This window comes from Triturus cristatus, chromosome 8 (assembly GCF_964204655.1).
Source record: "Triturus cristatus chromosome 8, aTriCri1.1, whole genome shotgun sequence".
In the NCBI taxonomy this organism is placed as follows: domain Eukaryota; kingdom Metazoa; phylum Chordata; class Amphibia; order Caudata; family Salamandridae; genus Triturus; species Triturus cristatus.
The window spans coordinates 1,537,599,037-1,537,619,925 of NC_140591.1; the positions used below are offsets into that span (position 1 = coordinate 1,537,599,037).

Consider the following 20,889-nt stretch of genomic DNA (forward strand, 5'->3'; position numbering starts at 1 on the left):
TCAAGATGCAAAGGCTATTATTTCTTTCTTTAAACATGACACGTGTAATATAACTTCACCTTATGCACTAAGGTGAAGCGATTCTGTGTGTCATGTTCTAAGAAAGAAACACCTGGGCCTCTTGTGGATTTTGACTTCCACCCCGGCACCCGCTCACACTTGTGGGGCCCAGAAGAGAAGGAAAGGAGAAGAGCCTATGCAAAGGGGGCGGGGTCAGGAGAAGAGCCAATACGATGGGGCCGTGCCCGCACCACAATAAAGCAAATACAGCAAAGCACAAGGATAATATTCCATAATGATGAATATAGTATGGTCCTCTCTGTAATGGCTTGCTTTGACTCGCGCCTTGTGAATGGCCTCATGTGCAGTTTACACTGCGCATGACGATAACACGACCCTCCATGCCCTGCCGTGAACAAAAGGAGACACCCGGGTACTGAGGCAGGAGGAACCTTGCTTTCAGTTCGATAAGATTCTGCTCCAAGTGCCTATAATAAATGTTTTATTCTTATTTACTGGCGCAGCGGCAGACGGACAAAGACAGTAAGAGGAGGGGACCCCTTAGGAACCATGGACAAATTATTGTTCTAAACTATAGCAGCACTCACTCTGAGGGGCCCCCACATGACTGGGAGCTCAGGGCCCCCTCCAGCACCGCGGGGGCTGCGGGGCCTTACGTTACACCACTGCAGTGACTGACAAGAGGGCAGGGCTACTGGGGTTATGCAGTTTTCCGCATAAATGTGGATTCACCACACTTGCCACACAAGTCATCACCTGCTGCATAATTTGCAGATTTCAACAGCAATGATTTGTTTCTAGCTTAAAGGGGTCAAAGGTTGCTTAAAAGATAAGATCTATATTTTAATTGTAATTTGTAATTGTATTTATATAGCGCTTACTACCCCTGACGAGGTGTCGAAGCGCTTTTTCGGCAAGTAGCACGCCACTCCGGAACCCATAAAGGATTAGTGTTTAATTAGTATAGTGACATATAAAAGTAATTTGCTTGGTGGATAGGTTAGTCAGATATTTGGATGCGGAAGGATAGAAGAGGGAAAAAAAGGTTTGTATTTACATAGCGCTTGTTACCCCTGATGGGTATGGAAGTTCTTTTTTGGTGAGTAGCACGCTACTCTGGAACCCATAAAGAATTAGTGTTGAATTAGTATAGTGAAATATGAAAGTAATTTGAGTGGTGGATATATTAGTCAGTTATTTGGATTGAGAAGTGTAGGGGAGGGATAAAAGAGGGGAAAGGGTTTTGTATTTATAGAGTGCTTGTTACCTCTGATGGGGTTTTGAAGCGCTTTTTTGGCGAGTAGCACGTGTAGTAACGGACTCCAGGCTGGTTGTAGTATTTCAGGAGTATTTATTGTAGTAGTTACAATTCCAGTAGTTCAGCCCCACCAGGAGCAGCCAGCATGCTGCTCAGCCCTCCTCAACTGTAGCCTCTCACTCCCAACATTCCATATTACATCATTAAGGGAGAATTGCACTAGCATAGCATGAACTACATTAGAACCAGGATACTACATATCCTCCTTCCTACCAAAGAAAAACAGAAAAGAACACTGTAACAGGTGAAGAGAAAAGGAGAAAAGCAGAAACAAGATGGAGAAGCTAGATGAACGAAAGAGAGAACCCAAAAGAGCAGAAACAAAATGCAGAAGCTAGATGAACGAAAGAGAACCAAAAAGAGACAAGAAGGGCAGTGAGAGAGAAAATAAAAATGTGATAAAACAGAAAAACATAAACCATTACCCATCCTCCTTTCGATATATAAACAAAGAGAAGAATGAAACAGAAAAAGAGACAAATGAAGAATGGGAAGGAGAATCCACCAATGACTACCACCTGCACACCTACTGGCCAGACAGGTGTGCGAGGAGGCAAGTCAGAGCAGGAGGAAACAAGGAGACAGAGAAGAAGAGAAATACAATAGATTACTTACACTTCTCCATCATGTAATGAAGACTGAATAATAAATAGAGAGCAGCACTGGGCTATAGTGTTAACGAAACAAAGTGTAACATTAAGAGTAAAAACAAACGCCCAGTGTAACATAAACCATGTACTATGGTAATGGGACTGCTACCCAAACCATACACCCATTAAGGGTAACAAATCGCTTGTGCAGGAGTGACCTCGAGTGGAGGTAAGACATAGTGCACTGTTACAATCAGATAACACCCACACTGTAAAACGTAAACGTGAACTAAGTATGAGGACATAAGGCTGTGTGGAAGCACCTCGAGTGGAGGTAACAAGTCGTGCACCGTAGCAAAGGGACTAAAACCCTTGCGTCACACCTCTGTGGAGGTAACAATATCATGCGCTGTTGCAATGGGACTGGAACCCGTGCAACACACCTCATGTAAAGACATTGTGCACAGTAACAATGGGACTAGGACCCCATGCAATGCACCTAATGTGTAGGTGAAAATAATGTGCACCGTAACAATGGGGAAAAGCAACCCAGAGAACGCGCCTTGGGTAGAGGTAAAATCGTCGCCATAAAAATGTAGTAACTGACCCCAGGCTGGTTGTAGTATTTCAGGAGTATTTATTGTAGTAGTTACAATTCCAGTAGTTCAGCCCCACCAGGGGCAGCCAGCATGCTGCTCAGCCCTCCTCAACTGTAGCCTCTCTCTCCCAACATTCCATATTACATCATTCAGGGAGAATTCCACTAGCATAGCATAAACCACATTAGAACCAGGATACTATAGCACGCTCCTCCGGAACCCTTAAAGGATTAGTGTCGAAAATTAGTATAGTGAAATATGAAAGTAATTTGAGTGGTGTATATGTTATTCAGTTATTTGGATAGAGAAGGGTAGTGGAGGGATAGAAGAGGGAAAAAGGTTTGCATTTATATAGTGCTTGCTACCCCTGATGAGGTGTTGAAGTGCTTTTTGGCGAGTATCAAGCTACTCTGGAACCCATAAAGGTTTAGTGGTGAATTAATACAGTGAAATATGAAATTTGATAAGTGCACATGTTATTCTGTTATTTTGATTGAAAAGGGCAGTGGAGGGATAGAAGAGTGAAGGATTTAGACTTTTTTTTGGTTTGGAGGTCATAGCAGTAGGAGGCTTGGGATGATTAAAAAGGGATGAGAAGGAAAAGAGTCAGAGGGAAGAGTTTAGAAAGGTTTGTTTTGGGGGATCGGTATTGTAAAAGAGGTTTCAGATGCTGCAAGGAGGGCTAGAGTAGGTGAGAGTCTATTAAGGGTTATTTTGGGGATCATAGTAGTGGTATGGGGTTTGGAATAAATGAGAGAGTGGATGTAGAGGATATATTGATAGATGTATAGGGTGAGAGATAGGGTAGTGCATTGGAAAGAGAAGTACAAAGAAGTTTGAGATGAGTCAGAAAGTTGGGGTAGAAGATATACTGAGAGAAGTATACGCTGAGAAATAGGGTAGTGTATTGGATATGCTGAATTAGAAGAAAGTGATAAATATATAGATCCATAAGTACATAGAAAGTATATAGATGCATAAAGGAGGTAGGTATATGCAGATTAAAGATATTGATAGAGGTACAGGATGAGAAATAATGTAGTGCAATGAATATGCTTTTTAGGAGAAAAGTAATAAATATATAGATCCAAGTACATGGAAGGTATATAGATGCAGATCAAAGATGCATTATATAAACTCTGGTTTTCAAGTGTTGTTGTACTTAAAAAGGTATTTATTTTTTAACAACATAATTATTCTAAATGTTTATAAAATGCAATACACAAAGATAGGTACATAGCTATAGTACAAATAAATGCTTATATACAAAGGGATATGCTGTATATTTCTGTTTGCGTTTGGTGCTTATGTGGGGAAGAGCCAATTCTTGAGTCGTTTTCTGAAGATAAGGTGGTTGTCGGTGGATCTTATGTTGTGGGGTAAAGAGTTCAATAGTTTGTCTGCTTGAACACAGAAGGATGTGCCGCCCATGTTTTTTTCTTGTATCTTGGGATTTTGAGGCGAGGTGCCACTCTAGAGCGGAGGTTCCTTTTTCAAATGTGTTTGGTGATTTTATTCCTGATGACAAGCGATCCGATTCCATGTATCACTTTGTGAGTGATACAAAGCAGCCTGAACGTGGATCTTCTGGCAACCGTTAACCAATGCAGGGCTTTCAAGGCAGGTGAGATGTAATCTCGCAGTTTGATATGCAAGAGTAGTCTGGCAGCCGAGTTCTGAATCCGTTGTAGTCTTTTCATGGTCATTAAAGGTGATCCATGGTCGAGGCTATTGCCGTAATCGAGTTTGGAGAGAACAAGGGAGATGGTAGCTTGGACCTTGTGTGGAAATCCCAAATGGGGAAGATTTGTTGCAGAGTTTTTATTGTGACAAATCTTGATCTTTCTAGTTTGTCCACTTGGGCATTCATCGATAGCTTGGAGTCCATGGTCATTCTGAGGTTTCTTACTTCTTTCGATACTTTAGGTGAGCCCAGTTCATCAGGCCAGGCAGCAAGTGGGTCATAATGTTTCCAATCGTCACAAATTAGTATTTCCGTTTTGGAAGCATTCAATTTGAGATGGCTCCAACTCATGCACTGATCCACGGCTCTGAGAGAACTGAAAATTGGCGAGTTTCCAATGTCTTTGGGGCATTCCAGTTGAAGGAGTATTTGTGTGTCATCTGCGCAGTTATAGCATGTGAGGTGAAATTGATTGATCAGTACCAGTAATGACTTCATGTAGATGTTGAAAAGCATGGGTGAGATGATAGAGCCTTGAGGGACCCCTGCTTTTGTGGAGTATGGTTTGGACAAGAAAGGTGGGGTATGGATGACATTAGTTCTGTTTTGAAGGTAGGACGCGATCCAGTCTAGAGCAGTCCCCTCTATGCCGGCTTCGTAGAGTCTTTGTATCAGAGTGTCATGGTAAACCGTGTCAAAGGCAGCCGAGAGGTCCAAGAGAGGAGAGCAGCAACCCCGTTGTGGTCACCTATGTTCTTCAGGTCATCCCAGATGACAAGGAGGGCAGATTATGTGCCTCTTCCCAGATGGAATCCTGTTTGGAAGTCTGAAAGTATGGTATTCTCTTCAATGACACTGCTCTTTCTATCAGTTTTCCCAGGAAAGGTCCATTTGTAACAGGTCTGTAGTTGCCAGGGTTCAGCTGGCCCAAGTTTGTTTTCTTCAGTAAAGGGCGTATGTATGACTTTTTGAGTTCTTCTGGGAATATTCCAGTAGTTAAGGAATCGTTTATGATTCTTCTTACTGAAGTGGCAACAGAGGTTGTTAAAAGAATTGTCTTGAAAGTTTACGGTGGACACGGGTCAGAAAGGGCTGCCGGCAGGCCTGCTTGCTTTGACCCGGTCCATAAATTCATTGTGTGAGATGTGTTGGAAGGAACGAGAGGCTAGATTAGAGTATTCTTGGATTGTTGTTTTGTAAAAGCAGTGCATAATTTGTGCCGGTGCTAAGCACCGGCACTTATTTCTCAGGGTCGGGTTTACACTCTCACGCTGAGCAGCACACAGCCAGTTATTACATTACCAATATTGCGTGTAGAGTACACTAGACTCTTCACACAATATTGGTAATGTAATAACTGGCTTTGTGCTGCTCACTACGTTGAGAGTGAGGTCCCAGTCTCCCCTGTGAAGAGCTAATATTGTACTGTTCCACTTGACTGCCTGCGCATAAAATATTTCAAATGGTATGTTGGCAGCCTGGCTGCCCGCCTTATTGTGTGCCACTCATTGCCACCAGAAAGTGAAACTGCATGGGTGGTCCCTGCCTCAGCGTAGCATAGGTCACGTTGCATCTCATTTTGCAATCGTTCATTGGTGGTGCACAAGCCTAGAGCACTACCAATGAACAATTGCAAAATATAACATTAGTCTAGTCTGGTCCCTCGGTGAATCGTCAAGTGTGTGGCAAGAGTCAGACCAATCAGCAGTGTTTTCGTCCGCGGCCCGCCAAGCATACTACAGCTACAACATTAATTAATCATCAGACGATGGAAGCAACCAGTAATCTTGCAGCAGTCATCCCTTGCAGATTATTTGAAACTAAAAATAATGTCCCGCAGTCCCGGTAAGTAATGACTTTGAAAAATTATGCTAACCAGTGGTTTGTACCAGTGTTCAGCGCTGTATTTGTCTACAAAGTATTGAAATGGCTCTTCATGCTAAATAACGTTTTATAGTGTGGGGCCCACGGCTACAGTTCTTCCACCACTGCTGCTGGCTTTTAACTTTTGTGGAAAAATAAATCTTTCTTTAAAGTTAAAAGCCAGCAGGAGTGGACGAAGAACTGCAGCCGTGGGCCCCACACTATAAAACGTTATCTAGCATAAAGAGCCATTTCAATGCTTTGTAGACAAATACAGCACCGAACACTGGTACACAGCTGATGGCAGAAAAATAAGACTACCTGAACGTGAATTTTGCCTGGAGTGGCAGTGGAGGAAGTGGGTGGAACCGGGGGAAGTGGGTGTGGCATTCTAAAAACATTTGAGCACCTGTACTTAATATTTTACATATTAAGCACTGTGTAAAAGGGTTAGTGCTGGTGCTTTATGTCTGTTTTAAGTATGATTCCGACGTGTCTGCTTTGTCTCTGTAATGATTTGCCAGTTTGTCTGTGAAATCTTGAGTAACAGGATGAGTTCCTTCTAGGCAATTTGATGGTCGAAATTCATTGAGTATTTTATAGAATTCTTTATTTTCACATTTAGCATTTTGAATTCTGTCTGAATAGTACCTTTTCTTAGCTTTTTTGATAGCTGACTTGTATAATCTGTTAATTTTCTGTAGGTGAAGTTTGTCTTGTTTGGCGTTTGTTTTGAGCCAGGTACGTTGCAGCTTTCTAATTTGTTGTTTTATGTCTTTTATCTCTATATTCTCCAAGGTGCTTTTTTTCTTTTGTTCTGTTGTGTGGTTTTGAGTGGTATTAGGTTGTCAAAAGCTTCCTGTAGCCACTCATATCGTTTTTTAGGTCTCGCCTGGGGTTAGCAGCGCGCATGCGCTGCCCTCGCCATGCGAATACCTTTTGCGATCGATTCTTCCAAAGCTTTACATGCACGCGTACGGATGGACAAAGATGGCTGCTCTCGCCATTCATCCACAGCTAAACATGCACACGCACGTACGGACAGTGGACAGTCCGACGCCATCTTGTGCCAATAGCTTTCTATTGTAACGGCAACTAAGCGGCCGCTTCGGGTATGCAGCTTGCCGGAGTTACCTACAAACGTGCGGCGTAGAACTTGTGCTTGCCTCACACGCACTCCTGAGACACTGCTCCTCACATGCGGCACCTCCCTCAGGCCGCGCCCCCTTTTCTGCCTCCGCAGACGCACAGAGCGACTCGCAGCCTCCTCACCTTCTCGCTGTGTGTAATGATTTATTTTTTTGCAATGTCGCATGCATGCTTGCACTTTAACAATGGTGGGCGTGTGACTTTTCTATGTTGTGCGCGTCTCGCCCAACTCTATTTTTGAAACATTGTATGGTTTTTTTAATGGCACGACGGTAATGGTGCCTGCGTTTCTTCTTTTTAAAATGCGAGGTTAGCAATGGTGCCCAAGCGTCTTTTTAAAAATGCGCAGCTCGCCCGACTTGCACCATCATTAAACTTAAATTACCCCCCAAAAAAAGATATATTTTTTTATTTATTTATGTTTGCGGCGCAGCATGCTTTTAGAATAGCGTCCGCGCACCTTACTTTTATTTGCGTAAGCAAGGGGGTGCGACTGGTCCCTCACCACAGCTGGAGGAGGAGTCCTTAAAACACACACTAGGACCTCACTCTCCTCAAGGGCAGCCAAAGCTTGCCTCACAGCCCCCTCCATGCCGATTCCACAACAACAATGGGGTGTGAGGCACAGGAAGGAGTACACGTGCGCGTGGCTCTGAGCAAACCCTTCCCCTCAAACGCTTGGAGGTGCATGGGGACAATGAAGCGCTTTCTAAAGGGACGCTAATCACACCGTAGCTATATTTTCTTTATTAATGTATAGATTATATCACTTTTCGTCCACCCTCAAATATCACCACGTTAAAAAGCATATTCAGTGACTGCTTTATTTGGGGTGGGCTGGAGTCAAGGAGTTGACAGGTGCGAACCCGTGGTTTAAAAGTCAACCGGTGAAGTGTGTGGGTGAATTGAATCTCTTCCGTTTGAGCTGTAGACTCTTCGCAAACCAGCAGATATTTATGCCCAGGGCACCAGTCCACCAGAAGATCCTAACCAAGGTCACATGTAAGATGTCCATAAAGTTATATGATGCCCTTATTGGTAGAGACGACTGCTCTGTTGTGCAATTATGTGGTGTTCAAGCCACAGACGTGGCAATTCCAGGGCTTCCTGTTCTCACCCACCAATCTTACCCGAATACTTGCCTCTAGTCCCTCGTTCGGGTAGTGTCCAGATTTACTGAGTTAGGTGGTAGTATAGCGCTTAAAGGCTACATTACAGCTTACGGCTAAAAGATTCTCTCAAATTGTTTATTTTAAAAATAAAATAATAATGGTGGGTTTGAAAGAGTTTGGGGCATGTCCTTTGAGTGAGCCGTGCAATGAGTGCAATTTCGTATGCCGCTTTACTCGTGTTTTGAATATTATTCATTTTATGTTGGTTGAAAAGGGGACAGGGGTTGGTCGATAATAGGAAATGTCTGTTTGTGAATTAATAAATAATGTTCTCGAACATCATGTTGAGGGGCGGGGAGACTCAGAGCGATACACAGCCATACAGGTGTTTTCTGGCCGCAACTGAAACAGTCCATTAGCTGTACTTTGGTCGCGCCCTTCAGTTGGTTGCGCATGTAGTGCCTAGAATCTTCTGAAGCAAGGCTGTAACGCTTTTTAAATTGAAGGGCACCAATGTCTTGAGCATGCCTTTAATGAGGGCGGTGTTTAATTGTTGCAGAGAACTAGATAAGGGTCATAGGCTGGGCGTTTCTAGAGTGGTTACAAGAGTCTACTGAAACATCAGCAGAGTTCATGCTATGCCCCTCTATACCCGCCTTTCTTGTGCGAAGCACCCATCGAGTTCTCATAATGCACCTCTGTCCTAACCTGCAGTATTCACTGATTTCCCAGTCCTGAGGCACTCGCAGATATACTTAGATATTTGTAGTACTCAAGCAGTCCACTTTCTTCACTGTGCACAACTATACCAGTATGGAGACTTCTCAAAGCTCTCTCAGCAATAGGTCTCGCCTTTGATTAAGTTAAAGCTATTTGCTTTGTGATACAATACCATAAGCAAAGCAAATGGCTTTAACTTAATCAAAGGCGAGACCTATTGCATTTTCAATGCTTGTTTAACAGAATGTATTGTTTCCAGATCTGTACTGGATGTTAGTGGTGTTTCTAAGTGTTCCAAATTGAGTTTGTTCCACGGTCGATAAGTGGATGCATGCAAGGTAGTTTTAGGTGAGTCGCTTAGTGTTGTTTTATGTTGGAAAGCAAGCAAATGGTGGTCTGACCATGTGACTGGAGTTATAGTTTGCAAGTTAACTAGTTCGGTATTAGCAAAAATGACATCTAGGATGTGTCCAGTGATGTGTGTGGGTTTGTGAATGATCTGATGCAGGTTCAGTGCGCCTTGGCCAGTGATTATTGTTTTCGAATGGGGCATATTGGGTTTGTCAAACCAAATGCTGAGGTCACCCAGAACGCATAGATTGGAGTGCATTGTTATCAGGTTTGGAACTGTCTAGAAGTGCGTCAGGGAATGTCGCCTTGCTAGGTGTAGGTCTGTAAAGGAGCAGGAAGTTACAGGAGTAAGATGGTGTAGGATTGCATCTGGTGAGAATATCCTCCCAATTCTTTGTGGAGATGTCGTCAACGTTAGTGATATGTAATGTTTGCCTGAACACAACAGCTAGGCCACCTCCTTTTTTGCCTATACGATTTTGGGCGATCGATTGATAGCCTAAAGGAACGGCTTCATGCAGGACTGGAGCCATATCATCTCCCAACCATGATTCAGTTATGAATAGTATGTCCGGTTTTGCGTCACTGAGAAGGTCGTAGATGTGATGTTTGTTTTTAGAGAGCGATCAAGCATTTATAAGTAGACAGTTTAGAGAATGTGCTTTGGTGAGTGAGACTTTGTTTTGTAGAAGAGTGATCAATATTGTTTGGGTTTGTAGCAGGTGTGTTTTTAGTGCTGGCATTAGCTGTATTAGGATAGCAATCGTGTAGCTGTTCTGTAATGTGGTCGTCGTCCAGCAGGCTAAGAGGGCATTTTGATGGGTCTGCATGTGTAAGTGGTGGAGACGGTATTTGAGAGTGAGTTGGTACGCTGTGTTGTTTTTGTGGTGTAACATTGATGTGCAGTAGGCATGGAGAAGCGAACTTGTGAGGTGTGGCATGTTGCTTATATTGTTTGTGTGTGTTTAGGGCGGAAGGTGTATGAGTGAGGGGTGGTCGTGCAGCATGTGGGTCATGTAGAAAGGTTCTAAATTGTCCAATGGATGAGAGGCGGTTGGAATAGAGTTGCTGTGTTGCTGTATGTGTGTTAGGTGTGGTGGAAGAGAGAAGGCTTGGCATTGGAGTTTGTTCGTTTGTGTAGTTTGAAAGGTGGGTGTATGTTTGCATTTTGTGACGGTAAGTATTATGAGTTGTTGCGCTTGGGAGATTTTTTTCTATATTTGGTGCAACAATACTGACAAAGCACTTGCCACGTAATGCTGCGTATTGTGTTATTTGTTGCTGCATAATTTTGTCAAATCTGTTGCATAATGTGGTCCTCCTTTGCCACATAATTCCAGTGACCTTGCATACAAGTCACAATTTGCGAAGCAGCCTCCGATCTGTGGATGGTGGGGAAGGGCTCTCTGTGAAGTTTCACCCGGCAGAGCTCAAGTGAAGCTTCCCGGGCATGATGGACTCTGACTTAAACATGAACACCGCAGAGTGAGGGACGGAGTGAGTGACTGGGGAAGCCTGGTGAACTAAGCGTCAGTCACTGAAAACATCTGCTGCCTGCAGGCGACGTGCAGCGTTTACTATATGCCCGTTGCTACAGGCACTGGGCACCGGCAATAACTGTTGAGGACTGAACTGTATCTTTCATTGCCCTTTGACCTAAAACAAGAAAGACAAAAGCGGCAAAAGCACAAAAGAGGAAGGAGAATTAGAAAAAAACGTAAAGCTGTGATAAAACGGATAAAAAGAACCGGCAGGAGCGAGATAAAGAGGCAGGAAGTGTAAGGGGGGGGGGGGGGAGAGGGGAACTCTGCGGCCATGGGTTTTGGCAGGACGAGCACTTGGCAGTGCCAGCGGCGGGCACCTGGGAGAAACCCTTGGAAGCAGGTGGCTAGAAGTTTACACAATAGGCATGGGTCGCATGTTTGAACCCTCTCAGTTTGCAGACATCCTTCCAAGGTCGATTAAATGAATATCAATGAGATGGATAACAACACGACATCTTACTTGCAGTCCTCTGAAAGGGCAGGTGTGTGCACAGCAGTTTATTGAAATAATCTGGCTTAAGACACTAGAGAAACCATCAAAGGTGTACCAAGCAACATTACAACAATTTCAACCTATCACCCGCAAAAAAACACGCAGGGATGGCCATCAACCCACTGAGCTATCTTAGCAAACAACAAACCAGAATAACACCAAAGCAGCTGCATGTTTTCATTTTTTAAAAGAAGAGGAAGCTGCGGAAATGGCAGAGAGGTCAGAAGCGGACTGGCCATTTTAAAAGAGAAAAAAACACAATAGCATTTAAAACTGGCACGAAGAACAGGCCACCGCTCCGGGTTTCGAGGCGCTAGCCGCCTGGAGGCACTTTAATTCAGGGTGCTGCGCTATATAAAGCGCTGGAATCAATACAGTGGCTCACGATTTGTCAGAGGTAACGGGACGCGCCCCGAACTGGACAAAACACACCAAAAATGCGCCGCCTTACCCGAGGCCACGGAGGGGTCCGTGGTCAGCAAGTACCTGCGGTGTGGAAGCGGGGTTCAGTGCCTGTAGCCGGGGGCCAGCTCCGCGCCCGACTCCGTCCAGCCCGGGCGCCTCCTCCTCTCCCGCTCAGCTGCTGAACTTCATTTCACTCTGGCCTGTCAGCTCTGCTCACAACTTCCTGATTGGCAAAGCACCCGAAGAGGAACTCGCACACACAGCAGAGCTGCCTGCAGCTCCCATGGTGTCTGTGCCGGCAGGCGAGCGCGCCTCAAAGCCCGAAGCGCCGGCCTCTTGGCGCGCGTGCTGCGCGCCTGCACTGCGAGGCGCACAGGCACCTGCTCCAGTCTGCAAGCAGAAAATGTGAATAAAGAAGCCAGGGTGGCGGGGAGTTCACAGACAGCGCTGCTAAAAGTGCATTACACACGAACGCCTTCAGATACAATCTCAGTGCACAACCGTGCCTGCAGGCGTCGTAAAATGGGCCCTGGCACGTGCTATCTAGTCCACACGGTGCAAGCATTTCCAGAGCTGCCGGCCAAATGTTTTTAGTTTACCACTTGGGCGCTCACTCTTCCAAAGACGCAGGGCCATTTTAAAACTTCGTTATTGCAGTCTGGCGCACCCTAGTTGCCATTTGAGGTGGCACCCTAAGGCAGTTGCCTACAGAGGTTTTCATGGAGCACTGGCATTCTGGCACTAAATGCCTTTTTTTCGAAGTTGAAAAGCTGACCCTTGGTCCAGGTACTCGACCAAATTCAGTTTTCCTTGGCAATCCGTCGCCTTTCTGTTCCTTTGCTGTGGTATACAACTGGCAATGAATTACATACCTGATGACCAGTGACGTCTAGTTTCCACGGGATCCAGTTGGCAGGATAAGGGTTTTGGACTTATAATGAACTGCAAGGGTGGCTGACTCTCTGTTCCTGCCAGTTTAATCCTGGCACAAGTTCTTGGAATCGAGTTGTGTCTTCTATTTTATGCGGACAGTCCCTTTTCAAGAAATACATTCTTTATTTTTGTGCATTATTACTCATGTACATAATATGTGCAGAGGAACAAAACTGGAATATGCTATTTATAACCAGTACTGAGTGAGGGGGAGGGGGAGGGGCATGACTCACGAGAGGGGAGGCCTCGAGTGAGTCATGACGCCCCTCCCCCTACTCCCAGCACTGGTAATAAACAGCATATTACACTCTGCAGATATAGTTCCTGCAATGCCAATTTTTCTCGCTTCTTATAACAAACAGCAATTAACCAAAACTTGGTTGCCAGTGGTTACATTTGTGCGGCGAGTTAAAGCCACACTGAGTAGGCCTCAGGATTAGAAGTTACACGTACGGTAAGTGTGACATGCAATCTGTGAGGCAGTAAAACGGGTTTTTCACCTCGCAGTTTTGCTGTGCGGTGCTAATAAACTCACACTTGACCTTTACGCTGTAATAATAAATATGTGAATGGGTGTTTGTACGCTTTAAATAGCGTGTTACTGGGCCACGTTTCGATTCACTATCGGGGGATTCAGGGCATTCATATATCTACATATCTGTATGCACAGGGCTTTGAGTGGGATGAAAAAAACTGGGGGTCTCGCAAAGGGGCGTGGCCAATGTAATTAAGTGTATGGCTTAAAAACACCCAAGCTAAGAATCTGTGCTTAGCACAGTGTGCCACCCGACTTGTATTTTGCTGTTTCTGTCATTGCATCCAGATATATGATACAACTAACATCATACCTACAACAAGTCAAGACTATTGGGTTTGTCAAGGGTTGTTAGCAGTGGTCGAAGTGGGGGAAAAAAAGTAGGGGAACTGTGGGTGGAGCATCAGGAGGCGGGAATAACCAGAGGATTGGGTAAGTGGGCGGAGTCAGAGGTGTGGCTAAAAATAGCAAAACATACCAATTTTTAGTATGTTTGGCTCTTCACTGACCAGTTACAGCTTATAACGTTAGTTAATACAACCATTGGATACACGTTTATTTGAGGTTTAATATATTAGCTTATGACATTAAAATACATTTACAATGTGGGATTCGTTTTCAATCACAGAATGTCCCAAATACGCTTATAAGTGGAACCAGGTGCCATTTGTCTCCAACTCATGAGGGTTCTTTCATCAGCACTTCTCCCTTTTTCTAACCATTTCTGAACATAAAATGTGGGTTTAAATGTTATGACAGGAGGCCCCACGTGTTGGGAAGCACTGTTGAGTACATCATTCTGAGCCCCTCGGTCCATGCAAAATTGTAGTCGTACGTTTTTTGTGCTTCATGCAACATGTCATGAAGCCTGCATTAGATGCCTCCTGGTTTCCTGTTATTGTATCTAGAAATAGCACTCAAAAATGAAAATATACACTTAAAGCAACCTAGGCCTGTTGATTTTGCAGATGCTTTTAGCAATATCAGATGAATGAGATACAATTATTATATTAGTAGTTTGTGTAATTATTATTCAAGTTAGTTAGCAATGAGAAATGCAAGTGCATCAATTCTGAAATTATTAGACTCAAACATTGCAAGAGTCAGAAATAGCCAGTGGTCCTCGGATTATCTCAGTCAGTTATTTTCTCCCCTTCTGACTACCATCCTCTGCAATCACTATTAGACATCTTGATCCTTTGTCTAACCGCGAGCACTGTAGATGTCTAGAAATACCACCCAACATAGACTGCATGAGGAAGTTCAAACATGAATTGCGAAATATCCTAGTTTGCAAATGTTTTCCACATAATAATATCTCAGTCATATTTTCCACATAAATCATCATCGGCCGCATAATCTGATGGTTTTAACTAAAACATTTTTTTTTGTACAGAGCTTTATATAGCACAAACTTGACCCAAATCGGGTATCAGAGCACTTTAAACAGCACCACAGTTGCATTACATGAGTACACATTCATTTTTGTTAGGCATGGGGAGATTAAGTGAATCGTCATTGCCGAGACTCGAACCCGGTTCCCCAGATTCAAGGTCGACCACCCTAGCCGTTAGGCCAACTCCTCTCCCCAACAACAAACAGATAAAAACACACACGACTTGTGTTGCTGTGAAGTAGAAGGCCCTTTACAAAGGTTGACTGGTCACCGTTCTCACTGCTGCACTTGTATGTTAACCTGGTGTTAATGAGGCAAAAGATTTACAGAGACTGTTAGTATGTGTAAAAAAAGTCAAAATTATAAAGTATCAGAAAATGTACCACAGATCACGCAGCAGCCTTTCTTTGCTTCATAATTTAGCCAACACTGCAACCTAATTTTGTCCTCCATTGCTGCATAATTGCAGTGGCCCCAAAGCAGGCAGCACATGTTAAAATTGCTTGTGCATGAAGCAGAGAGACTGTGAAGTTTGCAAACTTAGAGGTATATATACAGGAATGGTGGCACAGGGCAGCACAGCAGTTATTTTGCTATGCTGCCCTGTGTCACAGGGAAAGGGCAGGAATGCCCCGTATTTATCCAATACTGTCCATTTCTGTCTTTTCCCCCTGTGCTGGCGCCGTTTCATCAGCCTAGCGCCAATGCAGGCACCCGGTTGCATGCATGATTTTTTATGTGCAGGAAGGGTCACCTTCCTGCACAAAAACAATCCTGAGAGGCTTTTTCCTCTTTCTATGTGTGCTGCACATACAGAAAGAGAGAACAACTGGGAGAAATAAAGATATTTCTCCTTGTTGTGCCTCCATTGGGGAGGCGTTAGATTTTGATATATTCCCAGGTTTACAAGTCATTGTAAATCTAGGAAAGCCTCAAAATCCACAGGAGTTGCATGGGATCACCCACCACAACACGTCCCTTGTGCAGAGGAAGGAAAAGCGGCGATGTGCACTGTGTCGCATTAATCATACTTTTGAAACCATTCAAAGCCATGCAAAGTGGCTATGAGTAGCTTCATAAATATGACTTGGAGATTTGCGTTGTGCATTTACCGCGTTCCGTGGTGCAAACAGGATGCAAGGTCCTCGTAAATATGCCCCTTAGTTTGGTGTACTTGCAGGAATTTGACTCATGACAACAAAACTCTTAACATCAGAATAAAAACAGGCACTGGCTAAGCTACTTTTCTCTCACTGTCCATCCATTAGACACACTGCTAAATCCTGCGTCCCATAACTGGGTAACCGCTCCTCCAAGGTCATCACGCATGACAAGGAAGCACTTCCCACGTGGGATCAAAACAGAGATCACACTCTATCAGCTACACAGCCTGCCAGGCGTGCCTGCAGGCAAGTGCTGCAGCACCCCCCCCCACACACAGTGGTAAAAGCGCTATATAAATGCTACAATGTTACGCATTACTCGATCTGCGCATTTTGCAAATTGCACTCCGTGCAAGGTTTTTTGGCTTCGATGTATTCCTGTTTCACAGCTGGGCCGAGGAAGATAACATTGATTTGACCAATATAATTTTATGATGATAAATAATAGTGAGTTTCAGGTAAAACGGCACCGAAATTCCACCGACCATATTTAAGCTTAGACACAATGCGCTACGAACTTACAAGCAGACCCAATTTGCAGTGCTAATGCTAGCACTACAGATCCTAGAATCCACTTATTGTTTATACTAATGCAGCTGGACTAGTTACCATTATTTGCCGGTGGGCCTACCTTTAAATATATTTGATTACAGGCAACTGCTGGTCTCCCTAAGCAAGTGAGGGTGACAATAAGTGTCGCAAACCGCGGCCAAGATGCATTAGGAAAGCAGTGCGTGTCCCAGAAGGACAGCAGAAGATGTCACTCATCTGATTTATGGTGATACAGCAGCCTAAAAGGGCGAAGGAGTTACGGGTTATAAAGCATGCTTGTCTAAATTAAAATTAGAAATTATGCGGTATAACACAGTGCATCCTGTGACATTATTAGTTTCCCATGCTGTTATTTTAACACTAATGAATTCTGCCAGGGTGTAAATTTCACCAAGTTAGTACCAGTGTAATATAATCCGAATGCTGCAATCAGTAACTATAGTTGATTGGTTAAGCTTTCCAAGATGTCTTACACTTAACGACACCACATTGGGCGCTTTCTCTTACGAATCTCACATCGGCTCGAGCTAGAAACAAAATTGTTTGGGTCACAGCTGTATATTATGCCTGAGAAGGTCAATTATTATGCAAGTGCAGCATATTCATATTTATGAGGGAAATCTCCTCAGCAGCACAATCACATACTTCCAGTAGCCAGCAAAAATGAACTGGATTGAGTAGTAATGTAGTTGACCTCAACTTTATATCCCGGGCAGGTTGAACTATGCAATTCTGTGGGGGTGTTTTTTCCGCATAATTATGGATTAGCCACATCATCCATAACTTGCAGATTTTATCAAAACAAAATTCTGTTTCTATCGGGAACGCATCACAATTTACTAAAAAAACACGCGACGTGTTGGCGTACGTGGGGGGGCTTCGCAAAAGTTGACTGGTCACCTTTTAATTGTCTATTTCAGTGTTTGAGTGCTACACTGTTAGGAAGGAGTTGGAACCTTTTCCAAGTATTAACATGCACAAAAAGACATAATAATGTATATGTGCCGTTTTACACCACATAACGTAACGTGCCTTTTCTTGTTGCATAAATTAGTCAACCCAGTTGCATAATTTGGTTCATCATTGTCACATAATTCCAGTGGTCCTGTCTATATCCCACGGTGAATGAACACAGTCCCATATACAGATCTGTAAATTTTTACCTGGTTTGTAATTAGCAGATAAACACCCACGTTAAAGGGAATTTTACTCCACACAACCCAAGTCGGGGCCCAACAATCTATGGACACAAAGTAGCTGTGATCTATGCCCAGATCCTAACAGCTGCAAATGGGCAGACAGATCACATGACGGTTGTGGGTCAAGCAGGAAAATCACAGATTACAACCTTAATGGGATCCGTGGAATACTATGCATATGAACCTTTGAATAAAGAGCAATCAACCCAAAATGTCCGCAAATAATTTCAATGTGTGGCCCATTTGCACGCCCTCACTTAATATCAGTCTCCCCACGCCTCCTTAAACCTTTCATAAACTATGTCTATTATGATGGCCCTCTCGAGTTGACCGGCAGTTTTTTCATGTTATTTTAAACTTACAAAACTATTGTTTTTGAAGTGGTAGACATACCTCATATGTTATACGTGATTATCTTCATGGATGTACTTGTGCATATAATGCCAGCTCCTATAACTTTGCTCTGTATTTGGATTCATATTTGTTGGTTCCCTGGGGCAATGCATGCCAGAGTGCCGAATTGGGTTTTTACTAAATTTATCAGTTGCACGCATGCGAAGACATTATATAAGTGGTGAGTGAGAGGCGAACATGGGAAACATGCCGTTAGGGTAAATGACATATTTACAGGTTGCTCCTGCTGACGCACAGTTTGGTAAGAGGGAAGAGAGGGATTCCCAAGTTATCGGTTGTCAGTAGGTGAGTTTTCAGGCCTGAAGAATGAAGTTAGAGGGATGAATACCCACAGGTTGGCAAGGCGAGAGCTCCACAAAAGGGGCTCAAGCAGGCTGAAAGACCAAAATAAGTGGTTTGGGGGAAACAAAAGACAAAGCATAATATGCGATGGGAGACGCACACACTGGCACACCTTATTTGGGCAATGTTACAAGCATCTACATGAAATTCCTGGGAACACACCTTATGAGAGAGACCTTAACATACCTTCCAACGAGGGCATCATTTGGGCATATAGTCCCAGTGTGGCATGTGGGGGTACAGAGCAAATATAGATGGAACCGGTAACACTGTGGCTGCCTATGCTATCTGTCACTGATATGGCAATGTAGAGCTTTGGTGGCCACAGATGGCTTTCCAAATGGTCTGAGGTTTCCATCCCAGAGTGCATCAGTTTTGGCTGGTAGAAATGTCAGCACTGGCACTTCATTTCTATTCTGCACCATGACCACCTTCAACTAGCATTTACAATGCAATAGGTCTCGCATTTGCGAGATTTTGAGCTATTGGTATTGTAAATGACAATGCCTTTTATATATGTTTAAAAAACCTGCAATAATAAAAGATTTTGTCATTTACAATAGCAATAGGTCAAAGTTTTAAAAATACCTATTGCATTGTAAATTCTTGTTTTTTAAAGTGCCATGGTTTGGGCAAAGTCTGCCAGGAGTTCTACAACGGAGTGCTTTTCCTTTCCTTTTGGTGGAGTCAGTCTGTGTGAGCCGAAAATAAAGGGCAGATGAGGTCAAGGGTGGTGCCTAAAATTCATCCTGTTGTGACTATTGTATTGGTCACAGTGGGGGCAGGCAGGGGGCCTCCTCACTAAATGAGGTGTGAATCGCACTCTCGCTGCTGATTGATTGCTCCTACAGTGTTGCTTTGCAGGCCCCTGCCCCCAGACACAGAGGGGAAGGGGGAGGAGGTCGTGGCAACTGCGGTGCACGACGCCTTAATGTGCAACTCACAGGGCTGGGCGATCACGCAATATTGTTTAAATTCGGACTATTATTGCGTTCCTGGGACGCATCTTTAAAGTAACGAAGTAGGGGAACGGACTGTGTTACATTTAAAAAGTAGGGGAACGCCGTGCCCATCCGATCCCGCTCACTTCTATCACTGGTTGTTAGTTGCATAAGATAAATAAGCAGCAACTATGGCTTGTACACAGTGGGAGAATAAAGTAGGGGAACTGTGGGCAGAGAATCAGAGGGCGGGAATAACCCGTGGATGGGTCAGTGGGTGGAGTCAGAGATGTGGCAGAAAGAGCAAAATATCCCAATTTTTAGTATTTGTTTCCCATTTCACTAACCGGTTACAGCTTATTACGTTGTTTAATTTAACCAATAGATACACATGTTTATTTGTGGTTTAATATGAGTTATTGACATTAAAGTACATTCACAGAGTGGGATACATTTCCAATCACAGAATGTCCCAAATATCCTTGAAAGTGTAATCGCAAGCCATTTGTCTCCCAGCCATGGAGATTCTGTCATCAGCACTTCTCCTCCCTTTTTTCCACAAGAGCAGTTCAAACATGAATGGCAAAATATCCTAGTTTGCAAATGTTTTTCACATAATTATGGCTCTGCCATATTTGCCACATAAAACATCATCTACTGCATAATCTGACGATTTTAACAAATAAATTGTTTATAGCTCAAACGGATAACAAGTTATTAAAAATGTGACTTGTGCTGCTGTGAAGTGGAGGGCCCTTTGCAAAGGTTGACTGGTCACTTTTCTCACTGCTGCAGTTGCATGTTCCACTAGTACTAATAAGGAAAAATATTTGCAGAGACTGTTAGCATGTGTAAAAATGTAAAAATAATAAAGTATCAGAAAATTTACAGCACTACTAATACCAGTGTAGGGTATCAGAGCACTTTACATCACACATATTACACGGAAACAATCATTCATATGTGTGCAAATCACTGTGTAGGAAATGTTACATAAGATAAAGGACTACAAGGTGTAGGAAGTCACATGACAACCAAACTTGTAGGCAGCATAGTTTAATAGTGATTGGTCTGCAGAAACACAAACTCAGAATTAAAAACGTAATACCATGGTTAGGGATTCTCTTTAATAATCAGAATTGATTTCTACCCAAATGAACTCTTTTTTGCAACATCAAAGACTTGGGAAAAACCATAACGCTGAAATTTATATCTTGCAGTTTGCATGCAGCTCTTACACGACAGTGAATAGCTCATTGTTCTATGTTAGGATTTTAACTTATTAACTGCAAGTAACAATAGGGTCTCTCTGACAAAACCAGTAACCCACTGACCTATTTATATTATGTGCACTTTGTGATCTGCATGGTACATGTTCTTTGCTGCAGGCACATTTAACCCTCTGCACTTCCTTTCCACGAGTCAAAACGTCCACTAGACAAAACCTCTCTATACTAGTAAGAACATTAATCACTGGCGTTATCATGTCATTTTTATTGTTGCCGAAAATTGTTGGAGGCAAGGAAGGAGGCAGCAAGTGCTTTCAAAACCATATTATACTTGCA

The 20,889-nt window shown here is 43.5% G+C and overlaps 1 protein-coding gene across 15 annotated transcripts in view; it reads right to left on the bottom strand.

Annotated features, from left to right (window-relative positions):
* ARAP1 (ArfGAP with RhoGAP domain, ankyrin repeat and PH domain 1) overlaps positions 1-20,889 on the bottom strand; it is an 826,919-nt gene that overhangs the window by 732,522 nt on the left and 73,508 nt on the right. For 7 of the 15 annotated variants that reach the window (XM_085623394.1, XM_085623385.1, XM_085623395.1 and 4 more), the window contains exon 1: positions 11,896-12,256. The exons of 2 other annotated variants lie outside the window; for them this stretch is intronic. The gene's annotated coding sequence lies outside the window, so the exon portion shown is untranslated. Of the gene's footprint in view, positions 1-11,895; positions 12,261-20,889 lie in introns of those variants that run through there. 6 more of the 15 variants (XM_085623396.1, XM_085623391.1, XM_085623393.1 and 3 more) reach the window with 3 other exon arrangements.